This window comes from Peromyscus leucopus, chromosome 2 (assembly GCF_004664715.2).
Source record: "Peromyscus leucopus breed LL Stock chromosome 2, UCI_PerLeu_2.1, whole genome shotgun sequence".
Taxonomy (NCBI): domain Eukaryota; kingdom Metazoa; phylum Chordata; class Mammalia; order Rodentia; family Cricetidae; genus Peromyscus; species Peromyscus leucopus.
The window spans coordinates 127,536,385-127,553,372 of NC_051064.1; the positions used below are offsets into that span (position 1 = coordinate 127,536,385).

A 16,988-nucleotide genomic window follows, 5' to 3' on the forward strand; every position below is an offset into this window, starting at 1 on the left:
TTCTTACTTACAAAGCTACAAAAAATGATGGGGAAGAAAAAACCTACTAAGAGTATCACATTTGGGGAAAAAAAAAAATCAAGATTGGAGCTCACAATGAAATCAAAACCAGAAAGGAGGAAAAAAAAAACTCTTTATATTTTTACATCAGTACAATGCTTGATAATTAGTGTGAAATAAAGAAAATTGGAAAATGCTCCTTGTATGCTTTCTAAAACAGTTCACAGAAGGCGAGAGAGACTGCACAGCAGTTAAAGAGCATTCGATGCTCTCGCATTGGACTTAATGCTCTATTAGAGCACCTGGGTTCAGTTCCCAGCACACAACTCCAGTTCCAAAATCTGATGCCCTATTCTGGTCTCTGCAGGCACCAAGCACTCATATGGTACACTTACTTACATGAAAACACCTATACACATAAAATTTTTAAACTAAATCTTTCGAGCCAGGTGTAGTGCACACACCTTTAATCCCAGCACTCAAGAAGCAGAGGCAGGCAGATCTCTGTGAGTTTGAGGCCAGCCTGGTCTACATAGAGAATTCCAAGACATCCAGGGGTACATGGAGAGAGACTCTTCTTTAAGATAAATAAAAAAAGAGTACAGAGATAGCTCAGCAGTTAAGACAACTAACTGGTCTTCCAGAGGACCTGGGTTCAATTCCCAGCACGCATATGGCAGCTAACAACTGTCTATAACTCCAATTGCAGGGGATTGGACACTGCCAAACAAACATATATGCAGGCAAAACACTAATGTATACAGAATAAAAATGAATATTTTTAAATAAATAATTTAAAATGAAATCACACAATAGATGGGAAACAGATGCTATTTTTATTCCCCTTTTTCTATTTTGAGACAGGGTTTCTCTGTGCAGCCCTGGCTGTCCTGTAACTGGCTCTGTAGACCAGAGTAGACTTGAACTCAAGAGATCTATCTGCCTGTCTCTGCCTCCCAAGTGCTGAAATTAAAGGTGTGTGCCATCACACCTGATACAGACGCTAAATCTTAGAGGAAATGCATACTAAAGAACTCACAGCACGTACTTTCTCATGGCATACAGCAGAGACAGTCAGGAACTGAAATACTGCACAGGATGCGCAACATTGCAGATATTTTTATAGTCCTGTTTTCCAATTACTTAAAACTTCATCATAAGAGATTAAGGAGATACACATCCCAGCATTCTACCATACTATAAGCATTCTGAAGTCATCTTCTCTAGTCAGCATTTAATCCTTATTAGCAAGCCATGTACGGTGTAGTCTATAACTGTTTCATGAGTGAAATATGTTATAAGGTCACCAATTTCAGTTATATAATATATAAAAAAATCAATACTAACAAGTAATATTGGAAGAAACTTTTGTTATCTATTTACATTAACAGTCAGGGAATAGGATAGAGAGAAAGATGTAGGCACTCAGAAAAAATTTGACATGCAACTCACAGTTAAATACCTGCCAGATAGATCTAAGTTCAGACATTAAAAGGAAAATAAGAGAAGCCATGTTTCAATTATTAAGTCAGAATGTAATATTTAATGACAAAAAAGTATAAAACACAAATTTACTGAATAAAAATATAAAACAAAAATGAAAACCAATCAAAAGACAACAGATAAACTAGTTAAAATTATTTCATTGCACTACGTCACAAAGGGCAATAACGAAACAATCAAATACATATCAAAGCAAGGATTTTAAGGAACATCCACAGATAGGGAGAGAACAACAGTCAACAAGAGAAATGTCAATTAATGATACAATGAACTACAGAATGACAGTAAGAAAAGAATGCTACAGAACAAGGATAGCAAAGGCCATGAAATATAGAGAGAAGAGATTGCGGGAAGAGATCACATATGGACTTTGGAAAGCCTAAAATACATACTGTTTAATTCTTAGCAAAGAATTTTTCTCAACCCTTACAGTTAAATACCAGTAAGAATGAATGTAAACAAAAAGGAAGTTAGTTTGAGGCCAGATTGCACTACATAAGAATCTTTGTAGATAGATACAGACAGACAGATTAGATAGACAGACAGATATACATACACATATAAATGTATGTATGTATGTATGTATATACTGGAAACAACATTTCTTTTCACCAGTGAAGCAAATTAATTACAGTGCTTACACCAATAGACTATTACATAGCTACTTTTAAAAAATGAGGTGGCCGGATATGATAGTATGTCATACCTTTAATCTCACACCTTAGAAGGTGAATTTCTGTGAGGTCTAGGCCAGCTGGAATACACAGTGAACTCTTTCTTTCTTTCTGTTCTGTTGGTTTGTTTTTTTGTTTTTTTCAAAATGGGGCTTCTTTGTGTAGCCTTGGCTGTCCTGAAACTTGTTCACGCTGTAGGGCAAGCTGGCCTGAAACTCACAGAGATCCACCTGCCTCTAACTCCTGAGAGCAGGGATTAGAGCCATTTGCCACCACCACTCAAGCTGAACCCTTTCACACACACACACACACAAAAAGGGAAAAAATGACAAAGGAGAAACATTCAAATGCAGGATCAGCAAAAATGCTTAATGAGTAAAACACTTGCCATATAAACCTGATAACCCAAGTTTGATCCCAAGAATCCACAAAAGAGGTAAAAACATACTCCAAAATTTGTCCTCTGACCTCCACATACACAAAGTGGAACATGGATGTCTATATTCTCATATACACTGTTAGGTCCAAAGCGGCCCCCCAAAATGGCAGTGCTGGGGGGGAAAAAGTCCTAGATAGAAGGACTATTGTTGCTATTGAGTAAACAGAAACCTAAAAGTTCTGTCCTCCAGGGAACTCTCTTAACCCACCCTTAAGATCAATTACCTTCGGCAGGGGAATCTAGCTCCCAGTCAATCCACACAACCTGTATCAGATAGCTCAAAGACTCCCACCCTGCTAGGCCACTTGCTTTTCCATCATTTTGCTACTCACTGCTCAGGCACACGTATACACACTCACACTCGGCGCGTACACACACACAAACTGAGGGTTAGTCTTGGCAGTTTGATCCCCAGTAAATCATTCTTTCTACCCATGTAGTGGTCCAAGTTTAGTGGTTTCACTGTGCCCTCACTTACATTTGGTGCTAAAACCCAGGAAAGACAATGCCACTGCCACCAGACCCCCACCCCATTTAGAAAAAAAAAAGCCCTGCCTCTCCTAACTGAACCAAACTGTCAATATGACCCTCTTGGGAACTGATCGTTTGTTTCTGCGGACTCCTGCCACCAACAATATTCAACTCCAAATTTTAGAGTCCACCTTTTCAGCCTCTTCTCTCTTTCACCCCTTCTGCTCACTCATCTCTCTATAGTTATTCAATAAGTGTCCTCTCTGAGTTGCCTGATTTCTCTTTCATTGGCTTGCTGGGGCCTTGCTCTGTCTCTCTGTAACTTACTGCAATAGTCAAGCCGGTATATCAGGCATCATCCTCCCTACATCCTCTTGAGTGTCCTACCCCACAAAGAAGACTTGGCCAGGTGATCCTGGGCATCTGACAATCTCCTTCCCTTTAGGGACAACCTTAGATTCACAATGTCACTATAGCACTTAACCCTTCTCTCCCTCCATTCCTATGCTATTGGAATCCTTGCCCCAGTGAAATTCCTATTTATGAACTCTTTTCCTAAGCCTCTCTCTCCCACATTTTCCTTCCTCTGTTGCTCCTAGAAATTCTTTACTGCCAACTTTTAAGGATGTCTCCTTTCTTGCCTGATCTGTCTCTCACTCACTCTTGTCTCATTCACTTGCTGGAGCTTGAACCACGGACTTTCATTAAACTCGTCAGCTCCTCTTGCCTACTTTCTCAAATCTCTTTCCTTCCTCAGATTCAGAAATCCCATTAATTGCAATAAGGCTTGGCATGAGTACAAACTAGATAATCAGTCTCAATGGCCAGAAAAAAAAAACTCGATTTCCAAATTCTCAGATTGTGACAACTTCTGCCCCCACACAGCAAATGATCTGAAAAGTCCCTAATCTCAAAGCCTTCTTTGCTCTCCAATCACTCTGGGTTCTCCCTCTGATCATTGGATTCAGTCTTATAGAAAACTAAATGTCTTTTGGGCCAGTAAGGCAGTGGTGGCACACACTACTAATCTAAGCACAGAGATTATCTCGGGATATTATAATCTCGGGAGGCAGAGGCAGGTGGATCTCTATGAATTTGAGACCAGCTTAGTCTGCAAAGTGCTGTTACACAGAGAGACCTTGTCTCTGGGGATAGGGACTTGGGTGGGGGTGGGGGGTTCTCATGAGTTTGAGAGGTGGCTCAGCAGTTCTTGCAGAGGACCAGGGTTCAATTCCCACCACCCACATGATAGCTCACAGCCATCTGTAACTTCAGTTCCAGAGGATCCAGGCACCAGGCACACACCCAGTGCGCTTAATGCTGCTTGGAAAACATTCTTACACATAAAATAAAAAATAAATCTTTAAATTGAAGTGTAATTTTCAGAAATAAAGTAATAGTAAGTATAATTTTAACTTTAAAAGTTATGGTTAAACCAGTCAGGGGTGGCACACACTAATCCCAACACTTGTGAGGCAGAGGCAGGTGGGTCTCTATGAATTTGAGGACAGCATGGTCGATAGACGTAGTTCCAGAACATGCAGGGCTACACAGAGAAACCCTACCTCATAAAAACCAGAAACAGTAGCAGTCTTTGATGGATTCTTCAACAAGTATGAGAAAGGATCACAAAAAGAGCTCAATGTCATTAATCATCAGGGAGTTGAAAACTAAAACCAGGGTGAAATGCCATCTGCCACTGAAACAGTACAGTTCAAAAGACAAAGAGACCACCTAAATAAAATGGATAAATTCCTTAGAATTATCAACAAATATTAACAGAGATAATATGAAACATAAAACATGCCTAATGTTACATCAGCTAAAGAAAGCAAATTCACAATTTAAAATCTTCACATCAATCTTCATGGCTGACAAGATGGCTTTGCATGTTAAGGCACTTGCTGCTAAGCCTGATGATCTGAATTCAGTACCTGGGAAAAAAATAACCAACTACCGTATATTATCCTCTGACCTCCACACAAGCACTGTGGGACACATACACACACATCCACATCCACACAAGTAAATGTAATTTTAAAAAATAATTTTAAGGAAAGGAATCTCGAAAAGCATATTACTTGGGAAGTTGAACCAGAAGCAGCCTAAATTGAAGGCCAACCTGGACTACATAGTAAGATCTGTGAAATAGAAAGGAAGAAAGGAAAAGGAATGAAAAGAGAGAAGGAGGGGAGGGACAGAGGCTCCTTCAGCTTTATCAGAAAACTCTACTCAAAAAGTAATTATTAAGCTGCTGGTCATGGTGATGCATGTGCCCAGGAGGCAGATTGATCAAAAACACACAGAACCTTATATATCAACTTTATACAAATTGTGTAAGAAAATCCTTTAAGAATTATACACAATATAAAAGAATTAATCTTCAGCCATTTCTGGAAATAAGAATGTGAATGTAGTTGATTTTGTATATGCATGTAGGGATGTGAGAGTGTGTATGGTACACACATGAATGTCAGGTGAATAGGCATACAAAGTTCAGGGCAAGATGTTGGTGTTTTGCTCGATCACTCTCAACTATTTCCTTAAGACAGGGTCTTGTACTTCACAGAAGGCTCACTATTTTGGCTAGGCTAGCTGGCCAATAAGAACTCTAGGGATCCACCTAGCTATGCTCACCAGCCCTCTATAAATACTGGCATTAGTGCCCAGCTTTTTTTTTTTTTTAATGTGGGTACTACAGAGTCTAATTCATGTCCTAATGCTTGCAGAGCAAGTACTCTTACCCACTGAACCAACCTCCTAATCTCATCGGTTTTCTTGGGTTTTGTTTTTTGAGACAAGAGTCTCTCTATGTGGTCAGGGCTATCCTGGAACTCACTATGTAGAACACACTGGCCTCAAACTCACTATGTAGACCTGCCTGCCTCTGCCTCCCAAGTACTGAGATTGAAGGCCTGTACCCAGAGCCTATTTGATAAAAAACAAGAGCAATCATCACCAAATGACAAAAGGTTAAGAACTAGTTCAAATGGAATCAGGAATCAGTCAAAGGTGACTATTACCTTGAATGTTATTTAACGAAGTCCTAAAACTTTTAGCAAAGAGAATTTAACTTCCCGGCACTGCAAATAAACAAAACAAAAAGGAAATCATGTAATTTGACCAGTCATTGGAAGAAAAAAATTTCTTAGATGATTTTAAAGTGCGTCACTATAGACACAAATTTATTTTAAAATCTTACTGCATTTATTAAGGGAATTATGAGTTATTTAGATCATTCTTATAATAACCTATAAATACAAATAATCCATTTTCAAAAGTAACAAAATTCAGAAGCAATGACATAAGAAAGGGCATAACAAATACTTCTTACTTGAAAATAATCACAAAACTTTAATGAATGATGAAAAGTAAGTCATTTATAATAAGATTAGTATAACACATGCCCTGCTATTAATACAAATATATAATAAAAACACTGATTCACTGGGAATTTAACTCAGTTGGTAGAGTTCTCATGGAGCAAGCATGAAGCCAGGGTTAGATCCCCAGCAACAAACAAAACCAAGTGCACTGGCACACACCTGTAATCCCAGAACACAGGAGGTATAGGCAAAAGGGCCTGTAGTTGAAGATCGTCCTCAGTTCCATAACAAACTCATGACTAATTTTTAAAAAATGAGACTCTACTCCAAAACACATATAGATAAAACCATACAATCTTCTGAAAACTAAGTACATGCATGTGTCGAGAACTACAATTTTTGTTTTCTTTTATTACTGGATATACAACCCAGTGTCTCATGTGGGCTAGGCAACCACTTTATCATTCAAATCTATATCCCTACCCCGATAAAATTTTTGTAAACTGTACAAAACCATGTTAAAATGTAGTATATTAATAAACACCTTAAAAATCATAAAGAAGGAAAAAATCTAGATAGTTCAAAAAGTGTGTGTAGTCCCAGTTTATTTGAGTTACTAAGGTAGGAAGATTACTTGAGGGTTTAAGATCAGTCTTGGTAACAGGGACTCTGTCTCAAAACCAAAAGGGCTGGGGAGATGTGTGGTGATATAGTGTATATCCTAATAAAGCTTGCCTGAGGATGAGAGGACAGAGACAGCCACTAGATTATTAGACAGTGGTGGCACACACCTTTAATCCTAGCACTCAGGAGGCAGAGATCTGTCTGGATCTCTGTGAGTTCAAGGTCACCCTGGACTACATGAGATGGACTCAGTTTAGGAGACAAAACACAGCCAAGGCAGTGGTGGCACACATCTTTAATCCCAGTCCTGGGAAGCACACACACCTTTAATCCCAGGAAGTGATGTGTGGGCGGAGAAAGGTACATTAAGGCGTGAGGAGACAGGAACAAAAATCTCTTTTTGGCTGAGGCTTTTCAGGTGAGGACTTAAGAGGCTTTCTGTCTGAGGATTCATGGAAACGGGATCGGCTTAGGAGTTGGAGAGGTAAAGGTGGCTGTGGCTTGCTCTGTTTCTCTGATCTTTCTTTCAGCTTTCATCCCAATACCTGGTACTGGGTTTTTTTATTAAAAGACCTTTTACAATTCAAGCAATGCTATGTAATCAGCAAACAGATCCGAGTTAAAATCCCTGACACAATGGTAAGAGGCCAAATATCAGTAACCTCAGCATGGAAATGAATAGAAAGACAGGTGAATGCCAGGAGTTTGCTAGACAACCAGTGTAGCTAAAAAGTAGAGTTTTTCAGGTTCAATAAGAGACCTTGTCTTAAAAATAAGGTGGAGACCTACAGGGGAAAAAAAAAAAAAACTCATCTTTCATGCATAAATACATACGCAACCTCTCCATACCTGTGTACAGACCCCACACACAAACTAAAACCAAACAAACTTTTTAAAAGTAATAAACAGCACCTTGCTTCGGCAGGTAAGTATCTGTCTAATATAATAAATCTAAATTAAAGCATAAAAATAGGAGTGGAGAGATGGCGCAGTGATTAAGAGCACTGGCTGTTCTTACAGAGGACCTGGGTTCAATCCCCAGCACCCACATGGCAGCCTAAAGCTGCCTATAACTCTACCCCCAGGGGACTTGACACTTTCATACAAACATGCAGGCAGGCAAAACAGCAATGCACATAAAAATAAAATATATAATAATAAAAATTTCGTGCCAGACATGGTGGTCCAGGTCAATAATATTAGCACTTGGGAAATTAAGATAGAAAAATCAGGAAATCAAGGTCAGTCTCACTTTATAGCATGATCATCCTAACCCTGGGCTACATCCTGGGTCACATCACACCTTGTCTCAAAAATACAAAAATAAATATATATAAACAAATGAAAAATGAAGAGGTCCAGAGGAAAATACCTGCTTCATGTATACCAGCCCATAAGTTGATCTTTGCCACCACTTAAAGGAAAAGATTTGGGAGGCAGTCCTTCCTATATTGACCTCTCAACTGTTAGTATTATAGTTATTAGCTGCCATGTACAACTGGCATTTAAGCGTCATTTAATTTAGCTGCTGGGTAGAGTTCACCCCATTTTTAAAAGATGGATAGTTTTTTATGTTAATGTATATAGTTCTTTTCTAAATAGCTTTTTTCATATATATATATATATATATTATATATATATATATATATATATGTATTGTGTGTGTGTGTGTGTGTGTGTGTGTGTGTGTGTAGGAGGAGGGAGAGAAAGGAGGGAAACACTTGTTAAGGGAAGGTCCCTCATGTTTCTACTGTGCATACTGGCCTTTGAACTTCTGGGTGACTTTCCCCTTTCCATCTCCTATATTGATCATAGGAGTGCTGGGATTAGAGAAGGACTGCCCCAAGTAAAAAATAAAAATTAGTGGTAAAAAGATGACTCAACAGTACCTGCTCTTCTAGAAGCCAGGTTGTATTCCTAGCACCTACCTGAGAGCTAACATCTGTTACTTCAGAACCAGAAAATCCACATTCTGATATCTGTAGGTACTACACACATGTAGTGCATAGACATACACGCAGGCAAAACACCCATACACATAAAATACAATGAAGAAAAAACTTTAGCCGGGCGGTAGTGGAGCACGCCTTTAATCCCAGCACTCAGGAGACAGAGCCAGGCGGATCTCTGAGTTCGAGGCCAGTCTGCTCTATGGACAGCCAGGACTATACAAAGAAACTTTCAAAAAACAAAACAAACAAACAAAAACTAAGGCAAAACCAATGATCATTGGTTGGAATAGAACTGATCTTGCTTCTTATTTATTTTTTAAATAAATCCCCTATATTTAGGGCTAGTCTTGAACTTGCTATGTAACCAAGGATGGCATTGAGCTCTTGCTCTTCCTGCCTCCACTTGCCAAATGCTGATTACAAATGTATATCACCATGCAGTGCTAGAGGAAAAACCTAAGGCTTGAGACATGCTAAGTAAGCATTCCACCAGCTGAACTATAGCCCCAAACCCTATAATCTACTTTTCCAACCAAGGATTTTCCAAAATAAAATAAAGGGGAAATATGGACCACAAAGGAAGATAATAATGCATTTATTATCAATCAACTACATTAAAATTAGATTCTACATATGCAAAGTATATCACTGTGGAAAAAATACTAAGGCAGTAACTAGAAAGTCCATTGTACCAAATATTTAGAGAACTGCCATAACTCAATAAAGATCAACTACGATGGGAAAAGGGCAATAAATTTAATACAATCATCATCTCATAAAAATTTTTTTATCCCATTCACTGCATTACAAGTGTTTGGTGACTTTAATTGGTCGTAAAAAAATAAAAATGTAGGGTTGGGGATTTAGCTCAGTAGTAGAGCGCTTGCCTAGCAAGCACAAGGCCCTGTGTTCGGTCCTCAGCTCCAACAAAAAAAAAAAGAAAAAGTAAAAAATGTACAAGACATTTAGGAAATAGCAGAGAACCTATTTCATTCCACCTCCAAAATATATATGTCATTGGGATTTTTTAACATGCAGAAGTAACAGATTTGTATTGTATAATCATGGATGTTCCAGGAACACAAAAAAAGAAGTCCAAAGGTCACGAGGATTCCCAAATCACAAGCGGGCCACAGTTGACATTTTGTCATTATTCTTGTGTTAACTTTAGGCAAGTCTCCGAGTGCCTGAGTGCATGGTTCTCTATCTGTCATCAAACCCAGCTCAGTTTTACAAGTCTTAACACAGTGCTCACGATAGGATGTCAAATCTCCCCTCTTCTCTAACTGCTTCCCAGAGACAAAAATTAATTATTATTTTTATTTTACATGCATTGATTTTTGCTTTCATGTATGTCCATGTGAGGATTCTGGATCCCCTGCAACTTGAGTTACAGACAGTTGTGGGGTGCCATTTGGGTGCTGGGAATTGAACCAGGGCCTTCTGGAAGAGCACCCACTCCTTTTAACCACTGAGCCACCTCCCCAGGCCCCTCATAAAATTTTTAAATGGCCAATAAAATGAAAAATGTTCAGTTGAATTACTATTACTGATTACTAATCAGAGAAATGCAAATTGAAAACAAAATGAAGGACTAGCAGGATGGTACTGACACCAAACCAAGCATAGTGACCTGAGTTCGATTTCAGGACCCGCATGGTGGAAGGAGAAAACTGATTCCTACACACTGTACACTGGCTTCTGTATGTACAATGTGGCACAACCACACACTACACATATACACACACATAAATAAATGTAAGGTGAATAAACAAGTAAATCTATAAAGTGAGTTCCATATTCTAACTCCCATTTTGCTAATATTTTTCAAGTTTGACAGATGACATGTGGGCCAGACTTGAGGTGACTACAATACTAATTCACCAATGACAAAACAGTAAATGAATGAAATTCTCAGGAACTAAATTTTTTCTTTCCTTTTTTTTTCTTCTTCTGGTTTTTCAAAACAGGGTTTCTTTGTGTAGCCCTGGCTGTCCTGGAACTCCACTCTGCAGACCAGTTTGGCCTCTGTCTTTGCTGAGATTAAAGGTGTGCACCACCACCACCCCACTGGAATTGATTTTTTTATTCCTACAAAACTTGAGAATTTACATTCCTTAGCTGTAAGTAATCACCTACAAAGAAAAGTAAACTATACCTGTTGCCAACCCCAAGAACCATCTGTTATTCACATATTCACAAGAGCTAATTATTGTTTTCACATTTCAAATGGTTGGGGGGGGAATCAAAAAAAGAACATTTCCTGACACAAGAAAATTCTATGAAATTGAAAGCATCCATAAACTTTTATTAGAAACAAACACACTAACTCATTCACATACATTGCCTATGACAGTTCAACTGAATCACTGCATAGCTATATTGCTGCAACAGTCTAAAATGTTTACTATCTTCCATTTTTAAAAAGTATACCAACCTTGCCACAGAGCAATGAATGTTAAAGATATTTTAACAGGATCACTGTAACAAACATGTTAAAACAGAATTCTATACATCTTATTTTATATTTTTATTATTTATGTATATGAGTGTTTTGCCTATGTGTATGTTTTGCCTCTCTGCACCATGTACATGCACTGCCCTCAGGCAAGAAAAAGGAAACAAATCCCCTGAAACTAGGGTTACAGACTGCTATGAGCCACCATGTGGACTGGACCCACGGCCTCTGGAAGCACAGCCTATACTCTTAACCACTGAGCCATCTCTCCAGTCCCTACTTTTATTATTTATTATGTGTATGTATGGCAAGAAGAGCACGCATATACTATGCATACAGTGAATATGTGGAGATCTGGTAGAGTGGGTTCGGGCCTTCCATTTTTATATAAGTTGGGGCACGGAACTCAGGTTGCCTGGCTTGCACGACAAACACCTTTATGCACTGAGCCATCTTCCCAGACAGAACAATGTGCTTCTTTACATCTTATTAGGGAATATGCATAACAAGAATGCTCATAGAGGAAATTTTATAGCAGAACACCTGGAAACGTCAAGATCTCCACAAACATTTAGACATACTTTAAAATTTTTTCAAGTGATTGCAGTCCTGGAGATTGAATCTAGTACCTGGCACAGGCTTGGTTTCCGTTTCTTTTATGCACACATATGCACATGCATGCACAGGTTCACCCATACTAGTCTGGAGTTTTTTGAGACAAGATTTCACTCTAGCCCAGGCTGGCCTCCAACTCATAATTCAGCCTTCCAAGGATTGAAACTACATATGTGACGCACCACACCTGACTTTTTAAAATTCTAGTACATCTTATATGTAAGATACAAGACTACAAATTTTCTCAAAGAAAACAGATAGAAAACTTCATGACCCTAAATATGGCAATGATTTCCTGGACTTGGCACCAAAATTACAGGGAACAAAGCAAAAACAGAAAATAGACTATAGGAAACTAGAAAACTTCTATACATCAATGGAAACAATCACAGTGAAATGCCACAGAGCAATGAATGCTGGACAATGATAGCCAAGATTTCTGCAAATCGTGTATCTGGAAAATGTTAATATTCAGAATATATGAAGTTTTTTTTATTAAACAAAGACCCCAAATAAGATGACTATAACCCAGGCAAAGAACTTCAAGAAAGACATCAAGCCAGAAAGACACTCAACATTAAAGAAACACAAATCAAAAACTAAAGTTAGATACTGAGGGACCAGGATAGGACTTAGATTCCCTGTAGGCAGACAATAGGTAATAAAGGTGGTGAACTTCTTTGTTATTTTGTCTTTTTTTTTTTTTTTCCAGAGCTGAGGACCGAACCCAGGGCCTTTAGGAAAGCGCTCTACCACTGAGCTAAATCCCCAACCCCAAAGGAACTTCTAAAATGGCTGGCTTCTTCTACACTCTCTAACCAGAGACAAAAACTCTATCCACGCTGCAATGGATTGGCCAGAGTTCAAGGCAGAGTTCAAAATCAGGATATGTTTACCTTAAACTTGTGGGACAATCAACCACCAATCCAATTAGAGGAGGAAGACCCACTGGAAGACTTTAAAAGCCCAACCCTTGAGAAATTGGATTTTCCAGGTCCTAGGTGCCCCCCCCCCACTGCTTTGCAGGGTATCTGTATGCTTGTAGTACAAGTATACTCTTTTCCTCATCTCTAACTAAAGTTGTTCTTCGCTGGCTGATTTGGTTTGCTGTGTTTGAGAATTTCCTTGCTGCTACTTGTGATGCTAAAGATTTTTCTGGCCTTTTAATTCTGTTCTAACTGGCAGAAAAACAAAAAACAAGAAAACCATCCAATCAAAATCCCTAGGCAATAACAACATTACATATTAATTACAAAAGATATTAATTACAAAAGATACTATTAAAAACACAAAAAAATAACATGGGGAGTTGAGGATGTATAGATATTAAAGTTCTATACAGTTGGTGCTAAAATGTAGTGTCATAACAATTCAGAAAAAAAAAACAATGTAGTTTAAAAACATGAAACTAAAGTTGCCATATGATCTAAGAATCCCACTTCCAGAATACATTTTTTTTTGAGAAATATCTCTTCCATTCATTAGCCAATCTATCCATTAGATGATTTGGGTTTTGTTGTTGTTGTTAATTTTGTTTTGGTGTTTGATTTTTGCAGTTTTCTAGATGTCCTAAATACTACATTTCTGTCTTAAACACATTTAGCAAAGATCCATTCCCCTCACTGCTGAAAGCTCTCACTGACTTTTGTTGTACAAAAGCTTTTGAATTTCACTGTACCCCCTGTCAATTCTTGGCACTATTTCTTAGGCAACTGGATTGCGCTTTTCAGAAAAATACCTGCTGATCCCTTAATCTTGAAGTGTTTTTCCTATGTTTTTCTCTGGCATTTTCAAATATTCTAGCATTAAAGTCTTTAATGTTGTTGTACAATGTGGAAGACATGGATCTTGTTTCATTCTTTTATCTGTAGAAAACCCAGTCCCATGTAAATTCTTTTCCCAGTAATTATTTTTCACAGCCTTTTCAAAGGAAAATCAGGTGGTTACGGCATTACAGATTTCTCTCAGGGTCCTCACGTCTACTCCATTGGCCTATGTGTTGGCTTTTATGCCAGTATCATTCTGGTTTTCTAACTAGGCTCTGTAATATAATTTGGTACTATAATACCTCCAGCACTGTTCTTTCTGCATAGGATACTCTGCTATTTGTGGTCTTTTGTGCTTCAATATTAATTTTTTTTTCTAATTCTGTGAAGAATAACACTGGGATTTTGATAGGGACTGTATTGAACCTGCAGATCACTTTTGATAATAGAGCCATTTTTATAATATTACTTTTGCCAACTCATGAATATGTGAGTGCTTTTCAAACTAGTATCTTCCCTGGCTTCTTTCTTCAGTGTTTATAGTCTTTTTGTTTTTGTTTTTTTTGAGACAGGGATTCTCTATAGTACAGTTTTTATTATAGAGGTCTTTCATTTCTTGCTTATGTTTATTACTGTGGTTGCTTTGGTTCTGGTTTTGTTTTGTTTTGAAGCTATCATGGGTAAGTTTTCCTTTTTCTTGGCAAGTTTATCATTGATATATAAAAGTACTGATTTTTGTAGGTGGATTTTGTGTCCTACAGCACTGGTAAAAATATTTTTCAAGTATTAAGAGTTTTATGTTGGCGTCCTTAGGTTCTTTTATTTCCTTCTTTAGTTATGTATAATAGCCCTGCCTGTCCTGGAACTCATTCTGAAGACCGGGCTGGCCTGAAACTCACAGAGATCCAACTTCTGTCTTCCCAGTGCTGGAATTAAAGATGTGGCACCACACAAGACATCCTTAGAATCTTTTAAGCACAGGATCATGTTCACATGAAAATAGAAATTAATTTGATTTCTACCTTTCCTATTTGTATTCCTTTTATTTATTCTATCTTAGGATCTAGCTAAGACATTGAGCAGTGTACTGACTGAGAGTGGCATCTTTGTGTCATTCTAGTCTTAGAGGAAGTCGCCTAAGTTTTCCCAATTTCACGTAATTGCATATAAGCTTGTTGCATGTAGTCTTTGTTACATGTTACTTTAGGACTTTTGCCATGAAGGAATGTTGATTTTTTTTTTTTTTTAATGAAAACCATTTAGTGAAGACCATTTAAGATTCAAACAATAGAGGACTGCTACTACGTATAGTGGAGGGAAAGTTTATTTCTTTATTATAATTTTTTATATGTGTGGTTTTTTGAGACAGGGTTTCTCTGTGTTAACAACCTTAGCTGTCCTAGAACTCACTTTGTAGACCAGGCTGGCCTCGAACTCACAGAGCTCTTCCTGCCTCTGCCTCCTAAATGCTGGGACTAAGTAAGGTGTGCCCCAGAATGGTTGTTAAGAAAACTTTATTGTGAATAAAAGGGAGAGCAACACCAGAGGCAGAGACATCTGGAAAAAACCAGAGTGGACATAACCCTGAGCCGGGACATGTGAGGAGAAGGGAGAAGGGAGAGCCAGGGAAGGGCAGCCAAGACCCTGGGGGTAGGGTATGCCAGCCAGGAGGGCCCTGTAACTAGTAGACGGAGGGATGCTGGGAGAACCTAGAGGCAACTGTCCCAGGCTTGAGACCTAACATCATCCCTATAGCATGTTCATGATACATGATCTTCTTAATGTGTCCTTTAATACAGTTTGCAAAAAATGTTAAGAGAATTTTTGTCTCTGTCTTCACCAGAGTAACTGGTCTGCGTGCGTGCGTGCGTGCGTGCGTGCGTGCGTGCGTGCGTAACCTTATCTGGTCCCAGGCATAATGAGTTTGGTGGTGATCCTTCCATTTCTATTTTAGAGAGCAGACTGAGCAACACTGGTGTAAGCTGTTCATTTAAGGTTTAGTGAGTCGTCCAATCTTGGGTTAAGCTTTCTGGGAAGACATTTTGTTACCATTTCAATTTTGTTGATTGTTTGGATCTATGTTGTTTAATTTGGTAAGTTCATGTGTCTAGAAATTTATCCATTTCCTCTATTAGGTCTTACAGTTTCTTGAACATTAGTTACACTCTCTAATGATTCTTTTTCATTAAAATCTGTAGTAATTTCCTCTTTTTCATCTCTAATTTTATTAATTTGGTATCTCTCTCTCTTTTGTTAGCTTGGCTGGAGATTTCTTAGTTTGTTTTTTTGACATAGGGTTTCACTGTATAACCCTGGATGTCCTAGAACTCATTCTATAGACCAGAAAGACCTCAAACTCAAAGACAGATTTGCCTACATCTGCCTTCTAAGTGCTGGAATTAAAAGCATGCTGGCACCACATCTGGCTTGGGATTTCTCAATCTTTATCTTTTCTTTTTCCCTCAGAGAATCAATTCTGATTCTATGTACTATTCTTTTAGTTTCTATTTCATTAATTTCTGCTCTAATCTTTATTATTTCTTTAATGTTTACTACTTTGGGGTTTGAATTGTTCTTCTTTTTCTAGAACTTTATGGTATATCATTAGGTTATTTACTAGAGGTCTTTCTGGTGTTTTTATCTTTTGTTTTGTTTTGTTGTTTTTAAAAATTCTCATTATGTTGTCCTGGCTGGCCTAGAACATGCTATATAGATCAGGCAGACCTTGAATTCATAAAGATGTCTTGCCTCAAACCCATAAACGCTGGGGTTAAAGGCATGTACCAACATGCCGAGCCTCTAAATTTTTTTTTTAATTTTATGTGCAATAGAGTTTTGTCTGCATGTATGTCCATGTGAGGGTGTCGGATCCTCCAGGACTGGAGTTACAGACAGTTGCAAACTATCATGTGTGTGCTGGGAATTGAACCCAGGTCTTCTGGAAGAGCAATTAGTACTCTTAAGCACTGAACCATTTCTCCAGGCCCCTTATTCTTTTTTTTTTTGTTGTTTTTGTTTTTTTTTTTTTTTTTTTTTTTTTTTTTTTTTTTTTTTTTTTTTTTCAACTTTCTCTGTGTTTTCGTTTCTGGGTCACTTGTACCCAGGTCCTCGAACTCACCATCCGCCTCTCTGCCTCCTCTTAAGCTGCCCACCCCCCCGG

General features: G+C 38.2%; 1 protein-coding gene across 3 annotated transcripts in view; it reads right to left on the reverse strand.

Annotated features, from left to right (window-relative positions):
- The window catches only part of Zmym4 (zinc finger MYM-type containing 4), a 106,010-nt gene that overhangs the window by 76,820 nt on the left and 12,202 nt on the right, over window positions 1-16,988 (reverse strand). The window contains exon 2 of one of the 3 annotated variants that reach the window (XM_028885404.2): window positions 6,111-6,170. The exons of the other annotated variants lie outside the window; for them this stretch is intronic. The gene's annotated coding sequence lies outside the window, so the exon portion shown is untranslated. The remainder of the gene's footprint in view (window positions 1-6,110; window positions 6,171-16,988) is intronic. 3 annotated transcript variants of the gene reach the window in all.